The sequence below is a fragment of the Oppia nitens genome, unplaced genomic scaffold (assembly GCF_028296485.1).
Source record: "Oppia nitens isolate AA-2021 unplaced genomic scaffold, nextdenovo-longstitch-racon4-pilon3 scaffold6_pilon_pilon_pilon, whole genome shotgun sequence".
Lineage (NCBI taxonomy): Eukaryota > Metazoa > Arthropoda > Arachnida > Sarcoptiformes > Oppiidae > Oppia > Oppia nitens.
The window spans coordinates 6403986-6426205 of NW_026533250.1; positions in this window are offsets into that span (position 1 = coordinate 6403986).

Consider the following 22220-nt stretch of genomic DNA (forward strand, 5'->3'; position numbering starts at 1 on the left):
AATCCTATATATATACAATAATATATATATATATTTAGCAAATAATAAATCAGATTACAAAATATTACATGAGTTTTTAAATTTTTTTTTATAGATTATGTTAGATATTAAATATATATATATAAATGATATATTAATATACATGTATATAACTATAAGTATAATACAATATAACTAAAATATTGATCAAATTGATAATAAATTTGTTATTTTTAATAAATAATAAATTGTTGTTTTTTTTGTCTATTGTTAACAACTAAAATACAACAATAATAAAACTTATTTGTTAGAAAAATATAAATAAATAATTTAATTAGCAATTTGATGATTGAAATGTCAAAAAATTTATTTCAAGTATTTATTTTAAATTTTATCTAAATTTGTTTTAGTTGTTTAGTAGTACTAAAATCAGTAATTTTATTGTTATTTTTTTTAAAAAAATAATTTCTATTATTTTATTTAGTTTTTTATATATATGAAAATATTACCACATTTTGTTGTTGTTGTAAACATTGATATATTGTTATCAAAACATTTTAAAATAAAATATAAAACTATTTTAAACCCTTTTTTTGAAAATGTTTTTTTTTGTTTAATATAAATAAAAATTTATTACTTATTAGTTTTAAAATGTTTATCAATGAAATAAATAAATGCTTTATTTAATAGTAAAAATAGTAGACATTATTGTAATGCCAAACAATAATTGCAAAAAACATTATTGTTATTATTATTATTGATTTATATATATATTTATTTGTGACTAAAATTAGTTCAAACCATCATATCTATCAATATTTATAATATATATATATAATAATAATAATAATTTAAATATTTTTATTTATTGTTAAGTGTATATAAATATAGTTTATAATTTTTTTTAAAAATAAATAAATAATTTTTAACAACCATAAAAATAATAGAGTTTAAACAAAATATAATAATTTTTGTTTAATAATAAATTTAGTAAATCTATATAAAACTAGATTATTATTATTAGTATTATTATTATTAACTTATATATTATTATTAAAATGCTTTTTTAAAATAATGTAAACTATTTTGTTTTAAATATATTTAAAATTATTTTTTATGATTAGTTGAGTGAACCCATCAAATATAATTGATTACAATATATTTATATATATAATATATATTTTGTAAATACATTATCATTATATATTTATTTGATTATTTGATTTATTGATTATAAAATATGTTTTATTTTGTGCCCAAATATATCACTATTTAATAATAAAGAAAATAATAAAACATAATTAACTAATTATTTAAATAATTTTTTAATAATATTAATTTATTTTTATTAAATATTTATTAATTAATTAATTACAAATAATATATATATATATATTTATCTAAATATATTAGATTTAAATTAATAATTAAATAATTATGATTATTATTCAAAAATTTTTATTATTATATTAAATAATATTTACAGTATATATATTTATCTAAATATATTAGATTTAATTTATTAATTATATAATTATGATTATTATTTAAAATTTTTTATTATTATATTAAAAAATCTAATAATAGATGTTTTTAATAATATAGTTATAGTTAATTATAAACATATTTTATTTTAATGTATTTTTTAAAAATAAAATATTATTATTGTATATTAGTATTCACAATACATATACTGTATATTATTAGTCAATATAAACAATAAAATAAATTACTAAAAAAAATAATTTACTTAATTTTATTATTGATTTTTATTTTGTTTCCCGAAAAATATAATCTCAAAACACAATTTTTATAGCAATTATTTACAACTCATAAATAATATTTAAAAATAATTTTATAATTTTTATTATTTTATTGTAATCTTCCTAATCATAAAAAACTTATAGAAATAAATTTATTTATTTATTTTTTTTAAATTACTGTAAAATAATTTAGATTTATATAATTTTTTTGAATGTATTTTTGTTAAATTATTATTATATATATAATAAATATATTATTTATATAAAAGAGTACCCAATTATTATAAATAATAATATTTATTATAAATTTTTTTTAATATATATAAAAAATACTAACAATTATTGAAAGTAAAAACAACAAAAACTAAATCCAAAAAAATAAATAAATAAAACTTTACTTTCATTTATAATGACATTTCATTTAAAATAATACAATTAATTCATCCGTAAAATACATAATAATAAAAATTGTAATTTTTTTTATTGTATTATAATATAATCTTTAAGTTATTTAGTTTTTATTTTGTACAACAAATTGTATGATAAATCATTGTATAGATAATAATAATAATAACAATAAAAACTAAAGTAAATAAAATTAAAAGTTTATTTTTATTTGTATTTATTTACTAAATTTATAACAAAAAATTATTATTAGTTTATTTTATTGTCTAGTTTTGTGTCATTTTGTATTATTCAAAAAATATATAATAATAATAATAACAAAATTAAAAAAAAGATTATTATTAGTATTAGAAATTTTATGTTAAAAAAAACTATACAAATAGGTTAGTATTTTATTATATTAATGTTTGGGCGCACAGGTATGTATCCAAAGCGCTTATGTATGTGTTTTAGGAAAGTTATGGGGATGTTTTCTATATAATATAAGTGAGACTTTATTTTTTTGTGTTTTAAAAAAATATTATATGACATTATATATTGTATATACAGGTATATACTATATATAATTTGTTATAAATAATAGTTTATCTGATAAACATAAAATAAAAACTTAATTTAGACTAAAATAGTTGTTTATGTGTGTGTGTGTGTGTGTGTGTGTGTGTGTGTGTGTGTGTATGTATGTGTGTATGTATATATATGTATGTGTATATGTATGTATGTTTGTATATATATATGTATGTGTCTGTGTATGTATGTGTGTGTATGTGTGTGTGTATGTATGTATGTGTGTGTGTATGTATGTTAGTGAGGAAATAGACATATTTAAGGTCTAGTTTTACTTTAATTTAAAAAAAACTATTAATTTAATATCTTGTTAAACATTTTTGTTGTTTTTAATTTTAGATAAAATATGATATTTTTTTTGTATCATCACTGATATAACAGGTATATAACACACACACACACACACACACACACACACATACACACACACACACAATTATACACACACACACACACACACACACACACACACATGTATAACACAATTATTATCATTAGTCGATAATAATTTTTTTTTGTGATTATTATTATTATAAATTAGTTGTTTTTTTTGGAAATATAATAACATTATTATTATATTTAATATGATTATTGTTTTGTTTAACAAACTATTATAGACATCAAACTATATATAATAATAATCTAAATGTTAGTTATGATAATCTTTTATATTTAACAACAAAAAAAAACAATAAATAACTTATTATTATATTTGCAAAAAACCATTATTTATTTTTCCGCATTTTTATCTAAGCTTTAAATTATATTAATATTATATATAATATTTGATAGTTTTATAATAATATAGTTTATATATAATAAGTATTTAAATATTATTATTGTTTGAAAAACTTTCAATTTAGGAAATCTTCAATAATAATCATAAATAATATTATATTTTTTAACTACAATAATCATTATTATATACATATAATTAGATTACAATATATTACTAAAAAAGTTTTATTTTCAAATTTAAGTGATGTTTATGTTAACTAAAAATAAAAATCAATAAAAACAATAATCAAAAGTGAAAATAGCGAGTAATTCACTAAAAAAAAATTTGTTAATATTTATGATAATATAAATAACTTTTTTTTTATTTGTAGGAAAAACTTTTTAAAAGATTAAAATTATGTTTATTTTAAAAATTATTACATGCAATATAAATGTTAATACTRTATATATATATATATAGTTTTAAATTAGTTTTATATATGTATATCAAGGAAGTAATAATAATAATAATAATAATACAATATATGTTAGAAAATAAAAAAATAAATTAAAATATACATATTATTTATATTATTATTATTATTATTATATATACTATTTTCAACTATAGATGTTGTACTTAATTATGTTATTTAATAATAAAATAAATAAATATATGTTATATAACAAAATTTTTTTAACCATGTTTATAACCATTAATTACTTATGCATTATTATTATTATTATTTTTTTGTAACAATTGTTTTATTACATTATATTTTGTATATATTGTATGGTATAATGTGTACAATACTATAAATATAATTTAAATCTATTTTAAATTATATATAAAGTTATATATATTTTTTAGGTATAAATTACAATGTATTATACATTGTATAGATATTATATTATTCAAAATAATAATAATAATAATAATATAGTTATTAATTATAATATGATAAACACTTAATCAACACTTGAAAAAAATTTTTTTTATTAATAAATAAGTTATTAATATATAATTATTTAATTTATTTATTAATAAAAATAACTTTTTTTTGTGTTTTTGTTTTGTTTAACAAAATTTTAAAATCAAATTTTTATTAATCAATATTTTGAAAATAAAATGTTTGCAATTAAGTTATAAATAATTTTTTAGTTTTTTTTATATATAATTATTAATGTATTGTACAATATTGTTGTTAAATAATAATGAAATTTATTTAATAATTATAATAATAATAATAAATTTCAATAAAAATTTATGATTTAATATCTGTGTTAATAAAATACATGAAATACTAATTTCTAGTTAATATTTAATTACAATATAAAGTTTAAAATGATTTTTTGATGGATATATTAAATTAGTATTGGTTTTTAAAACTAAAATTAATTTAATTAAACTTTTAAATTTCAAAAAATTATATAAATATTTTTAGGACAATGTGATAAAAAATTTTAAAAATAAAATTATATTATACTATCTATACTAATAATATATCAAAACAATATAAGTATATAATTTTTCAATAGTAATTAATTATTTTTTTAATGTTGAATAATTTTGTTTAAATATATATTAATAATTATTATTATGTTTGATGTTATTATTTGCTATTTTTATTAGCAAAAAAATTATTTTATATAATAGTAAAATAGTAATCATTATATATATATTAAATATATGATTAGTATTTCAATTGCTATTAATTTTTTTTTTGTTGAACAGTACATCTCATTAATTTTTATAATAAAATTTTATTTATTATTATTATAATTACTATAAAAGATTTTATTTTGTTTATTTTGTTTTTTTTCTAACTAAATAAAAGTAATAATAATTTTTTTTTGTATAGTTATTCTATACATAATATAAAACTAATTTCTATTATATATAAATATAACGGTAATTACATTATATAACATTTAAAAGAGTACAATAATATGTATTATTATTATTATTATTATTTGTATTATTAGTATTTAAGTGAGAGTGGGTCATCAGGTCCCGGAGCACAGGTATGTTATATAGGTATAGGGTATATAAATTAGTTAAACATTTTAAAAAAAAATCAATGGATGAGTTTGTATAAGTACTGTAAATATATATTATATATATTATATAATCTCTTTTTAAAACAATCGGAACTGTAGTTTCATTTTTATTTTATTTTTATTTTTATTTTATTTTTATTTATTATTACAGAAACAAGTTATTAGGAAATAGTTTACAAAGAGAGAGAGAGAGAGAGAGAGAGAGAGAGATTCACTGTTATTATAATCATAATAAATAACTTTACATTTTTTAAAAACAATACTATGTTTTATAGTATTTAATATTATATATATATATATATATATAAATGACTATACATTATACATAACAGGTATGCTATAAATATAACCATCATTTTTCATCATACATAAGCAATTTGTTGCTATTATTATTGCTATTATTATTTAGTTTTTATTGTACAGAAAATATAGTTTTATTTAAAAGTAAAAGAAATTTTCTAACTCTCTCTCTCTCTCTCTCTCTCTCTCTCTAAATGTATGTATGAATCGTGTGAATAGTTTTTATTTTTGTTGTCTATTAATATATTACAAAATTTTTTTAGTAATAATAATAATAATAATAGTAAACGTTTTTTGCCTCTAAAATAGTGATGTACTGTATATTTACAACAAAAAAACCTTAATTTTTGAAAATATAATTAAAACTATTATTATTAGTATTATTAGTATTATTAGTATTATTTTTGTTGAGTTGATTATTATTCAATGAAAAATAAAATTAAATAAAATGTAATTTTTTTATATCCATATAAAACATGCTAAAAATAAATTTTTCAATTATTTTATTATTATTATTATTATATTTTTGGTTATAAACAGCTAATTTATATGTCAAACACATGTTTATAACCAAAAATAATTTTTGATTGAAAAATTGATTTTAATGAAATTTTTATTATAATTAAATTATTGTATTTATAATATATTTTTAAAAAATAAAAATTAGTTACATCAATATAATTTTATTTTTCAAAAAATATATGCTATTATGTTATATGAAATATTAATAATATTTAAAAAAATATCTAATATTAGCATAAATTTAGATTTTTATATTATTAATATAACTATTAGACTGTAAAAAATAATTTAATAAATTTTTATCAGATATTTATTATTAATATATTAATGATAAATATTGGTAAAAAATTTATTGACGAAAATATTTTTTTTATTAAAATCATAATTTTGTTAACAAAAAATTAATTATTTAATATAAAAACATAATTTATTTTATTAAGAAAAAAATTCTACAATTGTTTTATAAATTAGTTATTTTCAAACAACAAAAAATAAATAAATATTTATTATATATTTATATATTAAATAATTTTTTTAATAAAAAAACAAACAAATTATTTAACAATTAATAATTTAAAATTTAAAAACTCATTAATTATTATTATATTATTGTTTAATAAATGTTTTTTATATGTAATACAATGATAGGACAGGTAGTTAAATAATTGACAATTTGATAGATAGTTGTAAACAATAACAACAAAAAAGTGGTTAAACATTATATATATAATATATATATATATACTTATATTATATATATATATACTTATATTATATATATATATAAGTGTTTATTAGGTGATGATATCCAACGGTGCGAACCGTTAGCTAAACAATGATTTATATATTTTTTATGAAATGTTTTTTTTATTTGTTGCTATAATGTTATACATAATATAATAATAGCAATACTTGTATTTTCATCATATTTTATTAATACAAATATTAATTTTTTGTAATTTTTTTTTTGCTTACAATCGTATGACATGTAAAATATTATATAAATAATTTAATAATAATAATAATTAGTTAAAAAAAATTATAAGATAATAATTAAATAGTTTTAATTAGATTTTTTTTTTAAATAGTGATTTTACTAATTTCTAATTATTATTACAATAAAATTATTATTTAGTATTTAATGCTAATATAGTTTTAATTAGTTTATTATTATTATTAAATGCTATGAAAAAAATTATATATATAATTTTTTTTGATGACAATTATAGTTAACAAATTATTATTAATATTAATATTAATATATTTATAAATAGTTAAATTTTGTTGTTGTTGTAAAATTAAAAATTATAAATAAAACAAATAATTATTATCATTACATACAATCATATATGATATCAACAAAAAAATAATACTTATATTTTATTTTTGAAATAAATCATTATTATTGTTATTATTTATTATTAAAAAAATTTGTTTAAAAAAAATTAAAAAATCATATTTCAAACAGAAAAATGATATATTATGCTAATTAGCAAAAAAAAACAAAAAAAATATAAGTAAAACTAAAAATACATAACAAATTTAAAAAATAAAATTTATATAAAAAAACATTTGTATTCAAATCATAATTTTGATTATATTTATATATATATATAAATTTGATGAGCATTTAAATCATTTTTTTTAAAAATGTATTATTATTTTCATTGAAATTTAATACTTTATGTTTGACTGACTGACTGACTGACTGACTGAATAAATAAATGATTAATTTATTTATATATATATATACTTTCATTATAATAATAATCGTTTAGTTTTTTTAATATTATTATTATTATTATTATTATTATAAATATATTTAATACATCAACAATATCACGATTGACCGCATGATGAGAGAGAGCACCGGTATGTGGGTCTCTATATAACCAAAAAAAATCATGAATACCTTTAGTATACTTTCCTTATATATGTATATATATATATATATATATATATATACCATATATACCTGTATATAAGGCACTGGACTATTTATAGTAGGCATTACAATGAACTTCACTATATATATATATATATATAAATATTATTTATATTTTTTTTTGTAATTTTTGTTGTTGTTATGTTGAGTATAGTATGTGTGATAGATATGCTATTATTTTTTAATTATATAATTTTTTCTGTAAATTTTAACTTTTTAACACTAAACAGTTAAAATAAATTTTGTTGTTAGTTTTTTTTAAATAAATATTATATAATAATTGTAAAATATCTATACGGTATATATATATATATACTGTATATCTAAATAGATATTAAATAAATATTGAAAATAATTAAACAAAAAATTTTTTGTTATTAATTAATTATTTTTATTTTTTTTAACTAAAATTATTTAGTAATTAAATTTAAACTAATAGAAAAAATTATATCATATATAGTGTATTATTTACTATCAATAATAATAATAATAATAATAAATGTAACTAAATATACTGTAAATAGTTTTTTAACAAAATTTTTTGTTGTAGTTTTTTGTTGGTTGTAATCATCATTACAAAGCAATATTAGTATAGAAATACAGTATTAAATAATTAATAACAATTGAAAAATCTATTGAAAATATATTATTATTAGTATTATTATTAGAAAAATTAGTTAATATTATATATATATAAATARTATATATATATATCTTAATTAATTAAAATAAATATATATATGAAAATCATATATCAAATACATAAATATAATCGTATAATAATGTTAATGAGTTATATATATAAACAGTATATACTATATATATATATATAATATGTTTTATATTTAACTCATGAAAGTATGTGAAATAAAAAGATGAGCGAAAAAATCGTGAAACAAATATAATTGCATTCAAAATATAATACACGATTGAATACATAGTTTTTTTATTTTATTTTTTAAGTAATAATAATTAAAGAGAGAGAGAGAGAGAGARAGAGAGAGAGARAGAGAGAGAGAGAGAGAGAGAGAGAGAGAGAAGAGAGAGAGAGAGAGAGAGAGAGAGAGAGAGAGAGAGAGAGAGAGAGTATTAGTGATATATATATAAAACCTCAAAACTGATGGTTGAATAAACTTTGAATGAAAATTGTTATTTCATTCATACAAATAAAAACTTATAATAATTTTTTTTAAAAGTAAATTACAGTACAATAGGATAGATCATCAAATAATTTGCATACAAATAGTATTATATATTTTTTATGTATAAATAAAAATTTTTAAATAAAATAATACACGATTCATATATATATATACTGTATATATATATATATATATGATTAGCATAACAATTATCGATAGTTTTTATTGTTATATTTATTTATTATATGGTTTTCAATTCAATTCAATTCAAAAAACCATAGCTAATCATATTGAGGGACATTGAGCTTGAATTATATAATATTAAAAAAAATAATAATAATAAATTTACATATAGTTTAGTTAACATAATTAAATTAATAATAATAATTATTATTATTAGTTAGAAAAAAAACATATATATTATGTATAAATTTTTTTAGATAATGTTTTTTTTGTTATAATAATAAAATTATTTTTCACTTTTTATTTTTTTGTTGTTAACATAACCTAAACATCTTTAGTTGAAAATAAAAATCAAAAGTTTATTATTAGATTTTAAAAATAAAAATAAAATGAATTCAATACTTTTATTGAATGTTAAATAAAACACACAAATTCATTGAATTATTATTATTATTAGTAGTATTTGTATTAAAAAAAATAACATTTTATTTATAGCTATTTATATATTGAATATATAATGTGTCATCTCTTTTAAAAATTAAAAAAAWATATATTTATACTGTATTTATATATATATATATTTAATATAAATATATATTAAAAATTTATAATAATTGTATAATTTTTTTGTTTGTTAAAAAAATAAATTCAATTTCTATATTGAATAACAATATATTAGATTTATTTGCATTATTAACAATAACAGCAATAAGTTTTTTTTGATAAATAATTTTTTTGTTATTATTATTATTATTATATTTAAAATATGCTTAAAATTTTTTGTTTGGTTATAAATATCTATCTAAACAACAAACTAAATAAAAAAAGCCAAAAACCAAAACATAAAAACAATTTCCACTTTTATTTCAATTATATATATATTTATTTCTCATGAATAGTATCATCTTTTTTTGAATAATAAAAAAATTATTTAAAAAAAACAAAAATAAATAATAAAATATAAATACGTTATTTCATTACATAATAATCATAATAAAAAAAGTGGCAATTCATTGACCGATATATATATATATAATATATGGTTATATATTATTATTATTATTAGTAATTTTCATCACTACATGATATTTAAATATAAATAATCAAACAAACAAAAAATATATAAATTTAATATTATGTATAAATAAAAAATTATTTTTAAAAAAATTTAAGATAATTGTTTGTAATAAAAAAAATAAGTATTAAAATTAAATTTACAGCTATTTTTTTGGGGTTAACATATCATCATTATTGTTAAAATGTAATAAAAATAATTTTTTCAATATATTATTTAAATAAATACTATTAGATTATATACAATATATATATATATATATAACTAGTGTTATCATATTTAACATATTTTACATCAATTATTATTATTATAATAATAATTTGAGAAAAAACATGTATTACAATCACATTTATATTTATATAAATATTTAAATAAATTATTTTTTGAAAAATATAAAACTAATATATAATTATCTTATTATTATCTATTGTTTATTCATTTGTCTTTAAAAAATAATTATTATTTTAATAATACACACACAAAAAAAACTATATATATATATATTATTTATGTCTAATAATTGAATGATATTTATTTTCTTAAAAAATACTTATAATAATTTAATTTTTATTTTTATTTTGCTATTTTGTTTCTATTTTTAATATTATTTATGTTTTAAATACTATAAAATTTTAACTTTTATTTTAATAGACATAATAATTGGCTTAAATATTTTTTTTGTTGATGTTTAATATTTATAACTTATTTTAACAGTTATTAAAAAGTTATTTTTAACCAAAAAAAAAATATAAAAACTTTATATGTATTTTGGATTTTATATTATTTAATAAGTATTATTATTTTAGTTAAAAAAATATTAATTTTAAATTTATTCAATATATTTATATAAAAAAAACGTGATATAATTTAATTAGACATGATTTTTTGATACAACTAAATAATAGTCAAAATGATTTATAAGTATAGATAAAAAAATAAATATTAAATATTTTATGTATTTTTTTGTTGTTGAGGAGATATACCGTATATAAACTTTTTTTAAAAAAAATATTATTTATAATATTATTATACAGTATTTATTATAATAATATTTATTAAAAAATATTTTATTTGTATTATTATTAGTAGACTTCCTAAATAGATATGTTATTTATAATACTATAATATTATATAATTTTACAAAAAAATAATAATAATATTTATTGGATAATATATTTTACTATATAATTATTTAAATTAAATGTTTTTTTTATTATAATAATTTTATTTATATAAGTATTTAAATACTTATATGTAATTTTTTTTTGTTATTAATAGTTTTACATGTAATATACAAATAATAAAATTAAATTTTTTTAAAAAATAATAATAATACAAAAATCTGATTATTTAATTTGAAATTGAAAATTAAAAATAGTTATAAATTATTTTTGTTTAATATAATTAATTAATTAATTAATCGATTTTAATTACTACTATATTGTAATATCTTATAATAATTAATGTATTTTTTTGTTTTATTTTAATTTTTATTTTGTTGTTATTTTTTTATTTTATTTTCTAAACTCTCAATAATTATAATTTATGTCTGAGAAAAATATTACATTCAAAATAAATAAATAAATAAAAATAATTACAATTTTTTTAAAAACATAATTTTCTATGGTAATCATGTATTAAAAATATATATATTTATTTATTTTTAACAAAATTAAAATAAATTATTTTTTAATAAAATTAAATAATGATAATAATTAATGTCATTTGTATTATTTTATATATATTTGTATTAATAATAATAATAATAAAATTTATTCAATATTAGTTGTAAAAAATAAAATAATAATAACAAAATTTATTTAAATATATTTTAATGGTATTATTATTATTAAATTTAAATTAAATAAATAGCTATTAAAACTATTAAATTCAATTTGATTGTTAAATTTCAATAATAATAACAATATAACTCTAATATAATAATAAAAAAATAAATTTATACAACAAAAAAAATCTATTAATAATTTTAATATAGCACTGGTAGGTCGATTTTAATGGTCAAGTGTTTTATTAGGTTTAATCAAATATATATATATATATTGTATTGAAAAATGGGTAAGACATCCCAAAATACCGTTCCCATTATATAATAATAATAATAATAATTTAATCATATATTATTTGATAGACACCATTATATAAAGTAAAAAACCAATTAAATTGTTAAATCATATATATAAAAATGTTAAGTAAATATCCCAACAAATAAAAAAAAATTTTAGTATTATATTATTATTACTATTTTAGACAATAAAAATTTAAATGTAGTAATAATCTCAATCAACAACAAAAAAAAAATTTTAGTATTTTATTTATCAGTATAAATCTATAGATGTTTTTAGCACTGGTAGGTCTACTTAAATCCCATATATATAYAKTATATAATTATGGGGTACGGCTATTACTGGGCTATAATAATGTAATAATGTTTTTATTAGACTCAATCAAATCAAAATTTATTATATATATATATATATATAACTGTAATTTAATACAATTTATATTCAATGACATAAATTAGATTATACTATATATATATGTAAAAATAATTTATTTATTTTTTTTTAAAATCGTTTATTTATTTAATCGCATTTTAATATATTAATATATAATACATTTATTCAAAATCACTGACAAGTGTTTATATACTATATATATATATATGGTATATATATGTGATATATATATATATGTCTTAAATAATTAATCATCAGATTTTGCTTATCTATGAATTTATTTTGAATAAAAAAATGCTTAATAAGGGAACTACCAGTAGATATGGGTTTTATATATATATTTATTTTACACTATTTTTAAACCCACACTTTAAAACCAAAAAATAAATAAATATCACTTATTTAGTGATGTGTCCCATTAGGTGGGGGAGGGGTGGGGGTCAAAAAGTGTATGTGTATGTGTGTGTGTGTCTAATGGGTATGGGTATGGCCTAAGCGCACAGGTAGGTCCTATCATTTAGCATTATAGAGGCCTTATATACAGTATATATATATATATATATTTAAACATTACATGATAGCACCAAAAAAACTATATATATATATATATATATATATATATATATATATATATATATATATATATATATATATATATATATATATATATATATATTAATAATAAATTATTTAACATTTATTTTTTGTTGAAAAATACACACACCATAAAAAACGTGTTTAATATTAATTGATTAAGATATTTATAGTATATATAATATATTTTTTTTAAAAATTAATTTTAATTTATTATTTTTTTTGAAGTTATCTAAATGGTATTATAAATTGAAATTTATATTCAAAAAATAAATAAAAATTTTTGCATAAATTTTTTTATCATACTAATAATACAGTTATAATAATAATAATATATTACTAAACACAACATGATATTGTTATATCAATAAAAATAATTTTTTTATATTATTTATAATTATATGCAAAATCAAAAATAGCAATTTTTTTATTTAAATATTCAACACTTTAACACCAATTTATATATATATATATTAGATATTGTTTTTCACATACATATAAACTTACAAACAATATAAACGAAATGTGATTTTATTAATAAATTTAATATATTTATAGAGAGAGAGAGAGAGAGAGAGAGAGAGAGAGAGAGAGAGAGAGAGAGTAAAAAAACTATACAATATTTATCAAACAAATGTAATGAAATAACAATAATATTTTTTTTATAACAAATTTATACTATAACTATCAATAGTTAGTAATATAAAAAAAATATTAATATATATATATTTAGTATAAACACTTTTACCCAAATATGATACTAAACAATATAATAATATCCAATATAGTCTAGTAGTATAAAGTAATCGCATATACATAACAATATATATATACAGTATATACTTAGTTTTAATAATAGCATATTTATTATGCATAATATGGATATCTTTTTATTTTTTATTTTATTATGTTTTTTATTTGATTTTATTTTCTCTTATTTCCACATATTTATTGTGGATTTTTTTTTAGTAGGACAGGGATGTATTTTATTATAATTGAGTGCGATGACTCTCACTAGCACAGGTACTATATATAATTTTTATATACCTGTGTGCATGTATGTAGGTATGTATGTGCATATATTATATATATATATATGATTTTTATTGTATATATGTATGTACTGTATGTATAATATATTATATATATAACTATAATATTATTTCTCATATTGTAATCACTAGTTTTTTTTCAAACAAAAAAAAATAATAATATAAAAATTTATATAATCAACACGCAAATGATTTTAAGTCACGTATAAACTATTTATATATATATATATTTATATTATAATCATAATATATATATATATATATATTTTTTTTTTTAAATTATACTCATCATAGCAAACAACAACAAAATAAAAATTAACAAAAAAATAATAATAAATTAGTGAAACCAATGGGTTAGTTATAATTATTTAAATTAATTATGTTATATATATAGTATAAACAATACTAAATGTTTTAAAAACTATAAACAAAAATAATAATAAAAAAAACGGAAAAAAATCAAAACTTGTAATAAAATTTAAAATGCAATACATTTATAAATAATAATAAAAAATATATTCAAAATTAATTATATACTGTATATATACAGTATATATACAAAGTTATATATATGTGATTAAATTATATATACATATGTGAATATTTTTTTGTTATTATTATTATTATTATTATTTAGTTAATTATTTAATTTATGGCAACTCATAAACTAAAAAATATTTTATCTAGTTAAATAATCACTTTTTTAAAAAATAAATTAGTTCATAGATATACTGTATAGTAAAGTGTATTATTATTATTATTAAAATTTTAAATTTTATTATTATTCACACAATATATCTATATTATAAATATAAATTATGAGTTAATTTTTTATTTTTTAAAATAAATTATTATAATATAATTTTTTATAGCTATATATTTAAGATAAAAGGTGTGAAAACATTTTAGAAATAAGTAATAAATAAAAAAAATAAAATAAAATTTATTAATACTATTAATATTATACGAGGTATTAAAATATATTTTTTTAATTTAAATTTTTTAAATATCTTTATTTAAAATAGATTTATCAAAATGTGAAATAAAATTTATTATCATTATTATTATTATTATTTTTGATTAATTATGACATAAAATAATATAAATCATTACATAAATACAAATATCTATATCAACCAAAAAATAATTTTAAAAAATTTAAAATACAATAATCTCTATTACATAGAAAAATAATAATAACAATTATAAATAAGTTTATTTTTCAGTCAATCATTTAGTATAACTTTAACACCAAACAAAAAAAATCAAATTTAAAAAACATTAAAACGTCTAAAACTTAATTAACTTTATTATTATTATTATTTCATTTAGTAACAGTCAATCAACACATACACACACACACACACACACACACACACATACACACACACATACACACACATACACACACATACATACATACACACACACACACACACACACACACACACACACACACACACACACACACACACACACACACACAGGGGCACAGGTATGTCAATAAAAAGGTTTTTATATTTTTGAAGCAAAATATTTTAATACATTTTGACGGCCAGATTGCCTATTAATGGGTCAGTCCATCAACATTTCAACAGCAAAAACCTAAAAAAAAAACTTAAATTTAAAATGTAATAAAAGTTTTTGAAGTTTTATTATTTTTTTTGTTTTGTTTTGTTAATATTTAATGCACTCATCATTTAATACATATAAAAGATATCAAAATATTATTTTTCTTTTATATATATATAAGTCTATTGTATTTCATTTTTTTAGAGTAAAAGCTCTCTCTCTCTCTCTCTCTCTCTCTCTCTCTCTCTCTCTCTCTCTTTCTCTCTCTTTCTCTCTCTTTCTCTCTCTTTCTCTCTCACTGTTAATGTTATTATTTTATCATACATTTTGATATATTATGAAAAAATAAGGTTTATTTTTAAACCTCTCTCTCACTTATATATATATAAACCCATTGTTCCCCAAATATATATATATAAATATAATATGAATGTCAGATATGTATTAAATAATAATAATAATAATACTAAATTTATATACATATAGTATATATATATATATATAAGTAGTTAATGTAGATTACAAATTGTAATTACATTATATGTGTTAAGTGTATATTATATCACATATTTTATTATTATTATTATTATTTAATAGTATTATTTTGTATGCATGTTGTAGTTGTTGTTATAATTATCTCTCAATTTAATTTTTTTTTTTGACAAATTAACATATTTTTTAAAAAAATTTACAAAACATTTATAATACACTTTTTAATATAGTATTATTGTATTTAGTATTCAATTTATAAATAAAACATTTAAAAAAAAAATTAGATATTTATTTTGACTCATCGTTAGCTAATTTTATTTTACATTAATTTTATTTAAAGGAAATATTATATAATGTTTTTTTTATATTTATTTCAATCAAATATTTTTCATACAAAAAAAAATATATAAATTAATATGTTATTAGGTTTTTATTATATATATATATTTACATTTAGTTTTTGAATGATTAGTTAAAAAATTAATTATTTATTAGTTTAAAACTTAAATAAATAAATAAATATTTGTTTTTTAAATGTTTTTTTTCAAACAAACAAAAAAAAGTTTAAACATAATTTAAACTATTATTATTATTATTATCGTTAATAATGATATTATTAATTGTATATATTTTTCAATGAATTATATTATTAAACAGTACTGTATATTAAGTACAATAATATTTAATACAACAAAAAAATACTGATATTTTTATTTTATTTATTTATTAATTGTATTTACATTACATCAATGCGGATATGTTGTCCTAACTGTGCATTTAATACAACATTTGTTACATAATTTTTATGTGTATTTAATTTGAATGAAACTTAAATATTATGGGATGAGCTAAGTATAGGTAAGTGTAGGGTAGTATTTAACACTAGACTATACACACACACACACACACACACACACAGACACACACATACACACATACACACATACATACAAGCATAGAGAGAGTGTGTGTATTATTTAATATATAATTTATATATTTAAAAAAAGTTTTTTTCTGGCTATTGTATTAGTTATACTATAATAATAATAATAACGATAATAGAGTTGAAATGAGAGTAGTAGGGGACAGGTATGTGTGTGTGTGTGTATGAGCTCAGGTATAGTGAAGATCTCTCTCTCTCTCTCTCTCTCTCTCTCTCTCTCTCTCTCTCTCTCTCTCTCTCTCTCTCTCTCTCTTAAAATAAAGTTAACTAACGATGTCTTTATATATATGTATGGCTTATGATGTCTATAGTATTGTTGTATAGAAAAAACCGGAGTTTCTCTCTCTCTCTCTCTCTCTCTCTCTCTCTCTTCAATACCAGTGTTTGAGGGAAGAGTAGACACACACACACACATAAACACATATACGACTCGCTTCTCCATCTAAAACATGAATACAATCCCTATATACTTGAGAGAGTGACTGACTGACTGAAAGAGAGGGCATATATAAGCAACAGTTTTCCCATAAAGTTGTGGTTAATTAGATTTGGAGAGAGAGAGAGCTCTCCATCAGTGGTAACCATAATATGGATTATTAAAGGACTACTAAACTAAAAAAATATATTGTTTTAAATAAAGTTAAATATTTTTTTGATATGTAAATGTGTGTATATCTATAGTATTAAAATACAATGCAAACACCAATCACCTAACGGTGCCCATCGATTATGATTTCCCATTAATATATATATATATATATATATATAATCTTATATATAAAATGTGTTTTTGTTTAATTTCATTATTTATAAGTGAATTGATTTGATAAAAGTGTTTATTAATATATTTTTTTGTTGATAATAAATGTATTTATTATCTATCAGTATATAATAATAATAACATTTTTTTGATTGAATGTGAAATACTTCATAAATCAAACAAAACTCAAAAAAAATTTTTTATATAAAAATAAAATAGTTTTGTTTTATAAACTAATTTTCAAATAATTATTATTATTATTGAAACAAAAGTTTTTTACTTACAATTATTTAACAAACAAAAAAAATGGCTGTAATTATGGCTAAAAATTTTTTAGCCAATAATACGTCAAAAACTATAAAACAATTGCCATTAGTATTGTTAGTCTGTATTGTTTTGCTCAACAAATTAGTATTAGTGGCCAATTGTCAGCAACTATTGCCGTTATTACCGCCGCCGCCGACTACGGCATCGGCAGCACCGGTAGTAGTAGGAGGAGTACTGTCATCATCGTCATCATCATCGGCAACGGGAACTGGTAATGTTGTTAACAGTGCAGCACCGGTAGCTACTAGTGTATCGACACATAAACAATCAATAAATAATAATAAAATTAAAACACTAAGTGATGCCAATGTCGATGATGCTAATATTGATCTATTATATAATGGTCAATTACCTATATATAACCATGATCATTTAATTATTGATAATAATAATAATCATAGTCCACATCATCATGATCATATGAAATTGATTACCAATTTAGTACCATTACTACCACTAGCATCATCAGCATCAGCATCAGCACCGGTAGCTACGGCACCGGTAGCTACAGTACCGGCTGTTGTTAAGTAAGTTTGTTTTTTTACAAAAAATAAATTTATTAATAATAATGTAATTTTATTTTAGTTATTCAATATTAAGTTATTTAAAATATTTTTTTTTTAAATACTAACTAATCATTTAAATTAGTTTTTATTAATAATATTATTATTATTACTAATAATAATCTCTTAATAAGTTTTTTTTAACATTAAGTATATAATGTATATAAAGACTGATACAGACTAATAGTTTTTCATCAAAAAATAATATATTTATTATAATTAATAGTTTTATTAATGTTTGAAATAATAAATTTGAGATTTATTTTATATATCAAATAGTATTAAAAGCAATATTAAAATTTTTTAATACTAAAACAAACAAACAAACAAAAAAAGTTATCAATAGTAGGAAATTATGTTTCAATTACTAAATAATTAGTATTATTATTATTATTAGAAATATTAGATGAATTGACAAAAATTTTTTAAACAAAACTTCATGATTATTATTATTATTAGTAATTATTATTTAAATAATTATTATTTAGTAACTATTTTTTTGGTAAATTCATGAATAGACTAAAAGTAATAAATAATAAAATTAAATAAATATATCTATAATATAAACTTATATTTTTTTGAATAATAAATTAAAAGTTATATATATATTTTAATTAGTATTTTATTTAAAAAAAAATATATATTATAATAACTGAAAGGGATTAATGAATTAATCTATAATAATAATTATTATTATTATTATAATAGAAATATAATGAACAAAACATAAACAGTATATAAAATTTTTTTTATATATATAATACATATTATATATGGTATTAAAAAAACTATACATTTTATTGTTTGTGATCTAAAGTCTAAATTCATAGTCAATTCAATAGTTGTTATTAATATTAGATATAAAACTAGTTTTAATCAGAAATTGTTTTATTATTTATATATATATATTAGAGAAAAGATTTTTATCCTTTTATTTTTTTTCTTATATTATTATTATTATTATTATTATATAATACAGTATTTATATATTATGTCTATTGTAATCCAAAAAATTACAATTGCATTTACTTGTACTATAAATACAGTATATATATATATATTTAAAAATAAGAAAATATATACTGTTTTATAATAGTTTTCAAATATATATTTATTTATACTGTTATATAATAATAATAATAACATACAGTATATATATATATATATATATATTTTTTTACTCATCACTAAAAATAATAAAATACATTATAAGTAATAAAACAAAACAAAAATATATTTATTATATAATTTTTTTTACTGAATTTAATGTAAAAAGTAACTAAAAATATGTTTTATTTTTTGCTAAAAATAAGATATTTTTTGTGTAATTTTATTTATCTAAATAAATGTATTTATTTTGTTTTGTTTTAATACTGAATGTAATGACTATTACTATTTTGAAAAAAAGTTTTTATTTTTTTTATAACTTTATAAAAGGTGTAATCATTAACTAAAAAAATGATATTTTGTTTTTAAAAAATAATGTATTTTTATTATTATTATTTTTAAAACTGTTATTTTATCAGTTATTTTTTTGGGTGTTTTTTAAGTATTATTATTAGTATTGATTTTATTTTTTTATATATAATTATTACATTTATTTAAAACACGATTTAGATATATATATATATATATATAAAGTTTTGCTACCATTTTAATAGTGATGTTTAGATTTATTGATATTTATATTTTTATTATTATAAAATAAATTGTTTTTTAAATGTTATTTTTTGATGAATTAAAAAATCTTTTTTTTTACTAAAACTTTTATTTTTAGTTTAAAAATATTTGATAATAAATATATTTTTTCAAAATATTTGATACAATTATTGGCAATTGCTTTCTAATTAATTATTATAATAATAATAAATTAAATTTATAAATAATTATTAGTTTATTTTTATAAAAAAAAATTATCTAAATTTATATGTAATAATTGATACTTAAAAAATTAAAACTATACATAAGTTTACTAATATTTTTATAAATATAAAATTGTTTTTTTAATTTTATTTAATACAACAAGTATACAACAGTAATATTAAATAATAATAATAATATTATTATTTTAATAACAATAGTTGTTTGTATAATATAAATAAATAGTTATATTATATTATTATATGTTTTGTATGACATCCTAAAAGTCATTCACATTTAAGGCTAGTATTATATATATATATATATACTGTACTTATATTTTGTTGTTTCACTTAAATAGTTAGATAAATATCTCTCTCTCTCTCTCTCTCTCTCTCTCTCTCTCTCTCTCTCTCTCTCTTTCTCTCTCTCTCTTTTCATTAAATAATGATAACAACAAAAAATAAAGTTTAGTTTAGTTTATAATAATAAGTAAATGAAAGACAACTAAAATTTTTTTTTAGGGACAAGTTTTGCTAAAAGTATTATTTCACACACAAAACAAAAATAATAATAATAATAATAATAATAATAATAATAATAATAATAATAATAATAATAATAATAATAATAATAATAATAATAATAATAATAATAATAATAATAAATGCTATTATATTACTTAAAGTCTATGTATGTATGAGTACTTTAAATGAAAAATTATATTTTTTGAAAAATAAAACTAAAATTAAAAACATTTTTATATATATAATTGAAAATCCGAGGGAAGAGTTGTTTTATTTAGTAGTAATTGTTATTATATTTTGTTTTTTTTCAACAAAAAAAAATTAGTAAAATTATAATTAAAATTTAATTTACATAATTGTTAACAATTAAATATTATTGTTGTTTGCAGTTTTG